Consider the following 13,438-nt stretch of genomic DNA (forward strand, 5'->3'; position numbering starts at 1 on the left):
GAATAATATACTTTTATGTGGATTTTATGTATTATGAAAATTGCAATTATTTGAAGAATAGCAAAATAAAAAAATGATTCGTCGAGATTAGATACAATAATTAAGTTCTATTCCAAATTATTTGAAACATTTGTGTACTCTTGCAAACGTTTGAAATTTACAAAAATACAGTTCGTATGTACAATTTAATATATGCGTGTATATTTTTTTTTTTATCATAAAATAACAATTATTTATTTTGCTTAGTTATTTCTATTTAATTGTAATTAATTTTTATGAGAAGAAAATTGTGAAATCGCTTGTAATCTATGTGGGGTAAAAAACGAAATATTTACGAAACTTTTCCACTTTTCTAAATTGGATTACCAGAGGGGTTGCTAAATTGGGGGTTGCTGTGCTTCTAATTTAGAGAAATTATGCAGTCAGTGTATTTAGCTTAACACTTTTTCTTTTTTTTTTTTTTTTCATTTTAGTTGTGTACTTAAATGAGAATATATAAACAATGTAAATTAATGGGGTCTACGAAACTAGTAAACGATTTAAAAAAATCGAGTGAGTAATGATTAAAGAAATAAAAAATAAAAAGAAAGAACAAAAAAGATTGAAGTAAAAAAGAAAATTCCAAGGATTATTTACTTTAGAATTTTACTCATTTGGAAATTGGAAATATTTACTGATTTGGAAAATTGAAAATCGATGAAATTTCAAAAGATATTCGTTATCAGTTCTCGAGATTAGATTCTGCTTTTCAATTCTAGTCACTATCAACTTTTCTCTTCCTTTCTCTGTGTGCGTGTATGTATGCTATATATATATATATATATATATATATATATATATATATAAAGTAGAAATTTTCTCTCTCTCACGCATACACACAATCTCGCAGTAACCCGTCGATTCTGTCGTATTCCGTCGGATCCTTTCATTCTTTTCGCAGACTATAGTGTATTAGCTCGCAGTAGGGGAACGTAATCGAATAATGTCGTGACTCCAATGACGATTTTCATAAATGTCAAAAGAGAAAATCGGAAAGAATAAGAGAGAGAAAAAGAGAGGGAGAGGCAATCGTTGAACGATTTCTCGACTTCCGGCCTTTTTCTTTTAGCGTTCATCACTATATATCGAATGAATGGAATCCTCGTTGGAAACTAATTTCGGTGTCCTTTGTGGATTCGGCGCCATTACCGTCACACACACATATATATATATAAAGAGAGATAGATAGATATATAGATAAAGAGAGATAGATAGATAGATGAAATACCGAAGATTTCCGATACTATTGAAATTCGTCGATGCGAAAAGCAAATTATATGAACTCGCTCGATCAGTGACAGTTCCTTTGATGTGTTCCATTCTCTGGACTTAGGGGGATCCTACGTTTATTAGAGTGAAAAGGTGGTACGAGAGAAAGAGAGAGAGAGAGAGATAAAATAACAGGGGAAACATTTGCCATTGCTCATTTTTTTTTCTTTTTTCTTTCTCCTTTTCCCGCGTACGATGAATCCGACTAAAGAAAAAAACAAATCCAACATATCAATAAATTTAAATTGGTTTAGAAGTATACATTTTTAAACTTATAGTTCTTTGATCGAAGATTTACTTTCCGAGGGTGTAACGATTTCTTGTTATTCTTTCTTTCTTTCTTTCTTTTTTGTTATATTATATTCGATATATAGGTATATTCGATTAACATTGAAGATATATAATAAAATTACAAATTTAAGTAAAATGACAAGAATATAATAGAAGATAAAAATGAAAATAAAAATAAAAGTAAGAAACGAAAGAGATCGTTGATACAACAAAAAATTCGATGTATCCTTTCATCTTAAAAAAAAAAAAAGAAAAAAAAGAAAAGAAAAAAAAAGAAGAGGAAAAGAAAGAAAGAAAAAACTTACGTATCATTTTTAGAACCATTAGAGAAATAATAGAACGGTATTAGATTTCGTTTAATATCAGTGATACTATCAAATCGTTTCCCTCTGAGAGATCGTTTACACGATGGACTTCGAGATCTCGTCTCGTGTTACGTAGCATTTCTTAGATTTTTTTTTCGTTCGTTTTTTCCTCTTTCTCTTTCTTTCTTCCCCTTTCTTTTTTCTCTTTCTCTATCGATGATATCGTTGAAAGCGGTAGATGGAAAGGGGTTGGGGGTAAAGGTGGTTTAATGGACGAGTACGAACAGCTGACGTTAGTTCGATTGTAATCGATCGGCTAAGCACGTTCGAAACGTGTTTAAAATCCTTTTTCTTGTTTAGCGGATTTTTTTGAAAATGTCTATTTTCTTCTTTCTTCTCTATCTCTTTTCTTTTGTTATTAATTTCTTCTACATTTTTTTTTTAACTTATTTTCTCTTCGTGTTTCCCTTTTGTTGGACATCCTTAAATAAAAAAGTCTTCGTACATTTAGATTTTATATTTGTTTATTTATTTATTTATTACAAAGTGTACCGATGATATTAGAAAATTCAAAAATAAAAGCTCTTTTCCGAGGACTTTTAATCACTTGAAATTTCACTAGATTTTCTACCGTATGGTTGAATGAATGGTAGGTGTGTAACTACGTAAGCAGACAAATTTCGGATTTAAGGGAAAATGATCAAGAGAGAAAAAGATATATATATATAAATCGTGGTTGAAGTTGAAATTCAGCTAAAATTTCTATTCCCCCATGAGAGGAACGCTCGTTCTCTCGATCAAGTCGCGACTAACACCAAAATCATCGGTGGAAACGTTTTCGACTCATCTCCGTCACCTGTATACATATATATGTATATTATATACATATATATACATATACATATATATCTTCGTACTTCGAGTAGGAGTAGCTTTTCGTAACCGTTCAATGGATGGACGATATTCAATGCGGTGTGTTAGGTTCTAACGTGTGCTGGGTGATCAACGAGTCCGTTTGCAAAAGCGGCACTAATATTCTACGAACGAAATCATGGACTCGCTTGAGACTCGATTCACCAACATCGGAGCCTCTCTTATGGATCCTTTGGGGTTTTACGTCATTTCCTGTCATCGTCCTATTCCTTCTCTTTCTCTCTTTCTGTCTCTTGAGAAAAGATAGAGATATATAGGAATTTGCAAAAGTAGATATTGAGATGGTTCTAACTTTCATCGATCGATTTCTAAATCACCATTGGGACACACCATATGGAAATAGATCTTTCAAAGTTCCAATGTTAACAAATGCTAATATTACCGATAACTTGGTTATATTTGCATTTGAAGTTCTTACCTTGATTTTCGACGAATAAAACGAACGATGATGTACGTATATACGTTATTAAGTTAAATCAATGAAAATTCTTGGCCACTTCGTATACAATATCTCCATGGTAATTCTTCTTATTAAAATAAAACGAATAGAAGTTGATTACTATTTTATAAACGTATGTATATACGTATATGTATATTAATCGAGAAAGACTTTAGCGTTTGTAAATTATGTTAATTTGCAGTGATATAACGTCAAAGGTATCGGCGAATATTGCTTCTAAAATGATCGACAGAGAGACACAGAGAGAGAGAGAGAGAGAGAGAGAGAGAGAGAAAGAGAAACAGAGAGACTCTTGCAGATGTATAAATATTTTACGTGTCGATATATATACACACATATATATATATATATATATATATATATATATATATATATATCAAGCACACATATGTATATGTAATATATATATATGCAAGTGTATATATGCATATATAAGTAAAATGTCTCACTCTTCTTTTCTGTATTTACTTGCAAATTGCATAGACAGAAAAAGCTACATACCAAATACGTATATATATATTATATGCATATATATGCATATATACATACGTGTGTGTGCTCTGTCATATATAGAGAGAAAGAGAGAGAAAGAAAAAGAGAGAGGGGGAGGGGGAAAGAGGAACAAATAGACATAGAGGATATCGCATTTCTGGCAAGGCTTCCTCGAGGCGTCTGTTGAATGCAAAGCACTGTTAGAGAGAGACCTCGTATTTACACGCTTTCTTCTGCAACAAGTTTCTATCCCATCTTTTTTTTCCTTCTTGTATTTTTTTTTTCTTTTTATTGTTTCTTCTCTCTTTTTCTCTCTCTCTCTCTTTTTCTATTCCACCTTCTATTTTTTTCTTCCTCTGTTTCTTTTTTTATTTCTTCGAGTCGCTTTAAAGAAAATAGATCGTGCCATTCTAAAGTTTCGTTTGTGGTTAAGTATTTAGCAAATAATGAATACTTGAAGGATTAATGATATTTAATTTTTTTTTGTTTAATTAATATAAAACAAAAATATTGTTTCTCTTTTTTTTTATTTGTATCAGACATTGCGCTTAAAAAATGTATGTTTTTCGATAGGATTATTGGCGCAGCGTTGATATTTCTTCATCATCTCGATCCGTTTTTAATAAACTTCGATATATATATATATATATATATATATATATATCATACCTTATAAATATTCAAGTCGGTAGGTTAAATTCAACCATCTTGGTTGAACTGGTCTGCCCTGATTTGCCTGGTTGGTTGGTTGCTTAGGTAGCTAGATAGATAGCTAGCTAGGTAGCTCTTGGTTGGTGTTAGTTGTTTGGTGTTGGCATAGTTAGCTGAGTACCTATATCTCTCGGACAGACGTTAACACGGATGAATTCAGAAATCCGAGACTGGAAGTGTTAATAACGCGTTGTAGTTGGCCATGTCCTGGATTTCATGAGCCATCGAAGGTTCTTGCCCTTTCTCATCCTTTCCTTCTATTTCTTTACCTTTTCTGTATCTCTATCTATCTGTCTCACTTTCTCCCTTTAAATTATTCACTCGAGTGTATTAACGATCAATTTATTTGCATGATAATTGATATACTTTTTTTGTTATATTTTTTTATTAATTTTATATATATAAAAAAGAAAAGTATGCAGGTATTTGATGATTTTCAAAAAAAGAAAAAGGGAAATCGCTTCCTACGATGGAAAAAAAAACATAAAAGAAATGCAAGAAAAATTCTTCTTCGATCTTTAACAAGAATTATTCATTCTCGTCGCGTGAGAATTTACTTTTCACACGTCCAAATTAATTGACGAAAAATTTTTATGCGATTTTGTGTAAGGAAGGAAGAAAGAGAAGGGAAAAGAAAAAGACAAAAAAGATTAAAATTAAAATTAAGTAATCTCTCGAAAATGGAGAAACGAAAAAGAAGTGAAAGAAATAAAATAAACGAGAAAGCTCCCCCGAAAGACAAGAAGAATTCTTCTCAGAGATTTAACAAGGTATTATTCATTTACGAAATTAACATCTCGCACATTGAAATGAATTAACGAGCAATGTTATTACAATCTTGTTAAAGGTAATTGAAATTTCGTAGCTTTTAAAAATTAATTAACGAATTAAAAAAAAAGAATGAAAGGGACGAAAAAAGAAGAAGCAATATTTCGACGAATATTTAATCGAGATTTATTATTATACGTATGTGTAAATTTATATCTCTCCGATGGACGCGTTTTCAAATAATTAATTCCAAATTTTTATTACACGTATTGCGTATTGTTGCTATTATTATTATTACTAGAATATTGGTACGCGTATTAGAGTGTATATTCGGAGAAGGAAAACATTGGATCGAAGGTTAAGTTTACATTCGGATTGAAGGTTAAACGTTAACGAACGATTTATAAATACACGATAGAAACATTGATGATATTCAATGACGAATGTCGTAGAATATCAAATTAAATCGTGTTAGTTGCGTATTCACCTTCGAGAGTGGCGGACGTCCAGGTACTTTCTCACGTGTGCACGTATGTATATATTATATTACTTATTAATATCTATACGCCTTATTCTCGCGACGCAATATATTAATCGATATCCCTTTTACAAAGACGATATTATTTCGCACGTTGAAATAATTAATTTATTGTATTAATCTTTTACGATAATTTTACGAGCTCTTCTTTTATATACGTATATATATATATATATATATTTATTTCGACAAAGGTCATATCGATCCACGACATCGTGTCGAGCGAGCTGACGCGTTTTAGATTGATCGCTAGAAAGGGTGTAAGCCGTGCTAACGATACCTCTGGCGTAGCCGCACGAATGTTAATTACTTGAATAATTAATGTCGTTATGTTTCCATCGCGTAGAAGAACGATTAGATGGGAATAGGAAATGATTAAGAAGGTTTTATACCGTTCATTTATTCCTTTTTATTTTATATTATTTTATTTTATTTTATTTCGTTTCATTTCATCTTTTTCCATTTAATTAATATTGAAAATGATTGCGAACGTATTTCAGCTTTCTTAGATGATCTCTTTCAAATTTCGATAAAATCGTTGTCCAACAACAGGTGGTTTAGACATCGTCGAGTTTAGAAATATACAAGCTTATGTTAGATTTCACGTATCTGTGTATGTATTATCCATGTACGAACATGCGTATATATATATATGGAACAGGTAACTGTAACCAGTTAGATTCGATATTTTATGAAACATTTCTACGATAATTATTTATCATATTTGCGCATAATATACACGTTATAACCGTATAAATCGACGTATTCGTTTATAATGAAAAAAAAGAATTATATATAATTATTTTATTATACCTCTATTACAGCCATACGCAAAATCGATTATACAAATAAAGAAATTATCAAACGCTATAGTTTTATAAGGTATTGCGAACTTAAAATAAAAATCAGTTAAAGAAAAATAAAAGCTTTCTCGACCTTCAAGCGTATGCGCGTGTACGTGTAGTACACTCATTCTAAAGCTAACGTATCTTCAATTCACGTGCAGTAAATAAACAAACTCGAACGATTCGTTCTATTTCTATTTCGCTTTGATCGTTCGCTCGTAAGTTACACCCACATATCAAACGTATATACGTACAACAAATGTATATACGTATATACATACGTACATACGTATATACGTATATGTACATACGTTCGATCTTGCTTCGAATCGAGGAAACAAATCACACGGAAGTACGAACCCTACGATTTTAGTTGACGAAGTAAGTTCTCTCCGATCACAAATCGTCTCTATTGTTTCTGACAATTCATTATTACGTCGATTGAAAAAAATAAAAAAATGTTAAATAAAAAGTGTCCTTCGATATCGCAGATATATTTGAAAAATTATTTTAGGTACGTATCACGTATGTAAGTACGTCTGTAAGTACATCGTATATTTTTTTCGTTATATGTGTATCATCGATGCGTGTATATGTATATATATTTCTCTACGTCTATATATGTATAAATGTATGTAAGTATGCATATGTATATATATGTATGTCAGTATAGTGTGTCAGTATATAGTCAATATATACATCTTTATGTAATGAATGACTGCATATAGGATGCAAATATATATGAACGTGGATGTATATAGATGCTGTCTGTGTGTGTGTGTGTGTTCGTGTGTAGATTAAAGGTGCCTCGAAAGTTCGGGAATGCTGATTAACGAGACAAATTTTGGTCCTCTCTAACTGTAAGAGAGAAACTCTAATGAACGTGATTGCTTCTCCTTCCGAGAACATTTGCAAAGCACGAGTTTCATTTTAGCGAGTTCCGATAAGTGAGAATTAATACGATATTTCTCATTTTCGTTTGACATTAGACAAGATTTCCGAAAGGATTTCTATTTAGTTAACAAAGTATTAAAGTTCATTATAGATTTCCTTCTTATACATCTATCGAATTATTTCAAGTATTCCAAGATTGTTTTATACAAGTATGTACGTGTTAAAATTTAATTATTGTTTCTGCGTCTTTCTGTGTACACGCAAACGCACACACGTTATTTTAATATTTGTTTTGCATTATAGCAATTATTTAACTGTTGGGAAAACATAAGACGTCTAAACGTATACGTATATAAAATGTGTATCCCTTCAGCGACATTATTGATAGCCACTCGTTAAAAATATTCGATTTTTTTTTTTTCTTTTTGTCGAGATTAGCCTCGCGATTTCCGATCATACATTGTCTGCGTTTATATATATATATATATATGTGTGTGTGTTTTTGCAAACGCGAAACAAGGCCGCCTAGAATTCCGTCGAGCGTTGCGGAACGCTCTAACGTTCGAATTTATCGCGATTTAACATTGCCCCGCATTGTCCGAGTCCCCGCTTGTACCTGTGACAAAATGCTTGTTTGCCTCCCGATTATTTTACCCCATAGTCGAATAGCATCAATTTTTATATTTTTTTCCTCCTTTTTTATTTCATTTTATTTTATTTTTTTCTCTCTTTTTTCTATTTTTCTTTTTTCCTCTTGACCCCACCCTCGCACCTCACCTCTTCCCGTATTTCTCGTCACCCCTTGGCTCAAGAGGGATTTGGCAGTAAATATTTTCGAGGTCGATGTTATTCCAGCAAACGTGCATACATACATATACGTCCACATACACGTGGCTTTGTCACTTCGAAATCATTTTGAACAAGAATTTGTAACGTAGTTGATAAAAAAAAAAAGAAAGATGTATTTATTGATACAGTATATAATGATACATCGCAAAGTGCTATTTCAGAAAAAAAAAAGAGATTAAAAAAGCAATATAAAAGAAGATGCTGGATCGAATATCGATTTGACGAAACAATTATTATTAAAATATTTTCGTTTAATTATTACACTTAGGAGAAGAAAAGAAAAAGATGTAGATGACTTTGTTCGAGTTAGCTGCTTATTTAAAGTTTACATAGGCATTTAAACAGGCGTTCAACGAGCGTAGTGAAAAAAAGAGATGGAGCGAGACAGAACGACACACAGAGAGATAGAGAAGAGAGAGAGAGATGGATGTTTTGGTGGTAACAAATCACGCGAGATGTGGCTGCCATTTCGAATTCCCGCTTGCGTTCCGCGAGTTAAAGCTCGACGGGACGCGACGGGACGCAACGGGACGCGACGTACCATAGCACGCTACGTGCCGGCCACGTCGACGTATAATTTACACACTCAGTCACACATTACGGTCTACATATTGCACCCTGCATTACACCCGATGACGTACATTATTCAAAGCGATGACGATAGTCCTAGCGTTCCAATCTTCTTTCGTATAGATCAAAGTACGTACTATATTTCAATGTATATTCGATATATATAGAAGTTTGCATCGATGGTTTTCCGTATGTTTTCTTTTATTCTTCTTCTTTCTATCGTTTTCTTTTTTAATTATTATTTTTCATCTCTTCCCTCTCTTTTACTTTTGTTTCTCCATTTTCTTCTTCTCGCGCGTATGTTTTCTCTCTCTCTCTCTCTCTCTCTGTGTCTTTTTAATTCTCGTTCGTTTATTTACTTTTTTATTTGACCCTTCTTCTTGTTCTTTATAAATAAATTATTCGTACGCGCTTTTTATTTACATATATATCGTAAAATATATATTATAAATTATATATATATATATATATATATATATATATATGTATAAATCGTAATAATGATAATAATAATTATAGCAGCGCGTACGTTGTTTGGACGAGAGACGGCGTACAAGGTAATAACAATAAAAACAGTGGGTACATATGGGAGATAAATAAATAAGAAGATGGAACACGCGAGATAAAGAAAAATCGTGTTTAGACACGAAAGAGCTCTTTTTCCAAACACGCTGAACGTAAATTTTAAGAAATAAGTCGAAGATTAATAACAGCAAAACTCGAATGTCGTAAATACGAGTCAACGATTTTTATGTGTTTTTTATTATTGATATAAATTTTTTCTTTTCGTTTACAATTCTATAAATAATCCAACAGATAAGAGTTATATGCGTATTGTATATGTATATATGCTTAGCACTACTTTTGTTATACCAAATTAATCGTTAATTTTCGATTTCGTTCTTTCTTGTTCGATAATTTTATTTTTCCTTTTTTTTTCTGTAACAGCAAAAAACTACTTTTTCCGAACTAAAAGTACACTTCCAGAAATACATCGGAGATTAATAATAACAGAACTCCGATGTGCTTGCTGCTGCAAATGCATATGATGGACGAACGATTTTTTTTGTTCTTTTTTTACATATACATTTTTATATCTATTTTTATTTATTTATTTTACTTTCCATTTCTCTTTTTCCTTCTGCACGAAACATAGTTCGCGTGGTACGTCGCTAGGTATATGTCGATACTGGTCAAAATTTCAATACGCGAGAGTATTTTTTCTTTTCTTTTTTTTCCTTTTTTAATTTTTAATCCCGATTAAAGTCGCATGCAAAATGTAAATGTCGCGAAAATTTCAGAGAATTATGAGCTTTGAAAAAAAAAGTTTCCCTCTCTCTCTTTCTTTTTTCTTTTTTTATTTACTTTAACAGACAGAAAAAAAAGAAAGAAAGAAAGAAAGAAAAGAGAGAGGAAGAGTGAGAGAAAGGGAGAATATGTCGCAACGTATGAAACAGAAAACGTAGAAACGCCGATGTGTCTTCACGTAGCATGAGTAATAGAAACGACTTACGTAGTAACTAACAAAGAACGAGAGAGATAGAGATAAACAGAGAGATATGCAAACACGGAGAGAAAGAGAGAGAGAGAGAGAGAGAGAAAGCAAGAGTGGTAAGAGAAAAGTAAAGAGATAGACAAAGCAAGATAGATAAAGAAAGAGAAAGAGAAAGAGAAAGAGAAAGAAAATACGTATGCATGTCCGTACGTATGTATAATGTGAAACATGGCGCGAACATTAGCAATTTCAGGTGGCAATTAAAAAGTCCGCACGCGATTCAGCTTTGTTTTATGGTCTTCACCGTAGAAACGAGAATGACAATCTTTTTCCAAGAGAGCGGTTACGAGCTACTACATTTTCACCCTTTTCGAAGCTTCCTTTTTCGTATCCGACTTCTCTTCTAGGAGTCGCTACCTTGCTTTAAGATATCATCGCGATTCAGAATTAACACGCTATTTTTCTCTCGTCGTTTCAGTCTCTTTCTATTTTCTCTCCCTTCTTCCATACGACCCTTTCTCCCTCTCTCTCTATTTCTTTCTACGTTTTTCTGTCTCTTTCTTTATCTATACTTTTCTTTCTCTCTCGCTCTTTGTCTATGATTATCTCTGTCTTTATTTTTCTCAATCTCTCTTTCTCTCTCTCTCTCTCTCTCTCTCTCTTCGTTTCTATCTTTTATCTCTTTCTAACTTTTGTTTTACTTTTTCCTTGCCCTTTTTCTTTCTTTCTTTCTTTCTTTCTTTCTTTGTTTCTTTCTTTCCGGAAAAACCCAACTGTCTGGTGAACTAGACGATCGAAGAATCATTTTCTAGTCCACTCGTTTTAAAACCAGATAGAAATAGTTCGTTCGGTCTCATCTGTGGAATGTTACTCGAGTGAATTACTGTTTCTTTTTTCTTTTTCTTTTATTTTATGTTTTAGTTTCTTTTTTCCTCTCTCTCTCTCTTTTCCTTTTTTGTGGTAGAGAAGAAATATCCATTTTAATATTGACCTTTGTGAACGAACATTATTCTTTTTATCGGTTGTAGGCATTATTAAAGTACTATGATAGTAGAGTGTAATCGATTGGAAATATGTCGATTGCTCGATTACATTCATTCCTTTCGGATCGAATTGTTCGAAAAGCTTTTGTCTATATTATTCGATGATATTGCTTTGATCGTCGATTTTTATTAAACTTCTCTTTTAAAAGTTGAAGTATTGACCTTTTTCCTTCTTTTCTTTTTTTTTCTTTTCTCTCTTTTTTTATCTTTTCGTTTTTATCCGTTTCTTCCTTTTTTCTTTTCTTTCTTTTTTTCTATCCGACAGAAATACTCGAAATAAAATAATGTAATTAAGAAAGCAAAAATATTTTAGAGAAAGCAATATTTAACCGTTTAGAGATAACAGGATTTCTGTCAGTAAAATAAACGACGATTTTATCAAGCGGTAAGGACAAAAAATCAAAATAGTCTCGGTAAAGTTAATAGTTAAAATTTTCAGGAGAACGGAATAGATAAACGTAAAGATAGAGTAATGATTTATTTATCTGCGCGATAGTACGTTAATAAATCATCTCTGCGAAAAGGAATAGATCGTAAGATCTTAACGGGCATTCGATAGCATCGAATTTCCTAGTCTAATAATTGCACCTATCACGTATGCACGTCGAATGCGCTTAGAGCAACGCTATCTCTATACGCAGGAAATTAGCTTGACTGTTAGGCTACATTCGCGTGAACTGATATCGGAGTGACTTCAATAGCTTTTGAGCCGATAACAACGGAGATGTGCACTTCCGACAGCTTCCGAACCGATAATTCGTCTTCATTGTTCGAACGTTAGATAAACGTCGAGACGTTTAATTAATTATATTATAATAATATTTGTAATATCGTTTAATCAAAATTCTAATCTAAATTCTAATCGATACGAAAAAATATGTCCTCCGCGTCTATCCATCCGTGTATGCGTGTTGTAAGTATTAATAGCATCGTTTTATTTATTTATATTTACGTATTGGTTAGAACTTTAAAAAGTTTATTGCCTTCGTGTTTCGTTCGAAGCGTTAGACGTCCGTCGATGACGCGTATCATCGATTGAATCGCATCGTTTGAAAAGAGAACGCTGTAAAATCGTAAAAGTTTTCGCGTTAAAACGGAAACGACCCTTTCAGCTGACCGGAAGTTCGGCGATCGTTACGTCATAGCTTTTCTCTTTTCGCGTAATAAAATGAATGCGTAATTTTTGACATAAGTTCGATCATTAAATAAAATAACGCTCGATGAAATAATGGAAATTGTTAGAAATACTTATATTTATGTATGATTAAAGTTAAACAATTAATATATACATTCGTTAAAATTATTAATGTATAACGTTGTAGCATGTAATATTCATCATACATTTTTTGTCTCTTTTTATCATTTTCTTTCAATTTCCTTTATACTTTCTTTCTTTTTTCTTTTCGCAGTTAATTTTTCTCGTCATATTTATCCTAAGATATTGCACGAAGCAATGCGTTACGTTGTACAATAAACGTTTTGCAAAGCGAAGCAAAGAAATACTAATAACATGCATCAAATAACATTTCAATCGTATCGATTCGTTTAATATAAAAAGAGTTGGCCAAGTATTGCGAGAAATCAATTCGTTTATCAACGAAAATGCGATTATATAACAGATTGGCAGTTAATCTTATTAGCCCGTTGGGCAGAGACCGAATAAGCGATTCAAATCGAATCGACAGTCGCGTATTTTGAATAATCATTATTTCTACGAAAATTTCATTTATTATTAATGTAATGTGTGTGATGTTCGCTTTTAAAGGGGGAAAAAAAACAGAGAAAGAAGGAAGCGGGCTGGGTATTGAAAAAAAAAGAGATAGGCAAAAAGAATAAACCGAACGAATTACACGAAATCATACGAGAATTTCGAGGGTGAAATTTTATCTATTACAAGTATTATATTATATCGTTTTACGTACGTCGAAAATTAAAA

The 13,438-nt window shown here is 32.1% G+C and overlaps 1 protein-coding gene across 4 annotated transcripts in view; it reads left to right on the forward strand.

Moving 5' to 3' along the window:
- Window positions 1–13,438, forward strand: part of LOC127069959 (connectin-like) — a 224,806-nt gene that overhangs the window by 74,451 nt on the left and 136,917 nt on the right. Inside the window, exon 1 of one of the 4 annotated variants that reach the window (XM_051007706.1) lies at window positions 5,756–5,798. The exons of the other annotated variants lie outside the window; for them this stretch is intronic. The gene's annotated coding sequence lies outside the window, so the exon portion shown is untranslated. Of the gene's footprint in view, window positions 1–5,755; window positions 5,799–13,438 lie in introns of those variants that run through there. 4 annotated transcript variants of the gene reach the window in all.

The sequence above is a fragment of the Vespula vulgaris genome, chromosome 17 (assembly GCF_905475345.1).
Source record: "Vespula vulgaris chromosome 17, iyVesVulg1.1, whole genome shotgun sequence".
NCBI lineage: Eukaryota > Metazoa > Arthropoda > Insecta > Hymenoptera > Vespidae > Vespula > Vespula vulgaris.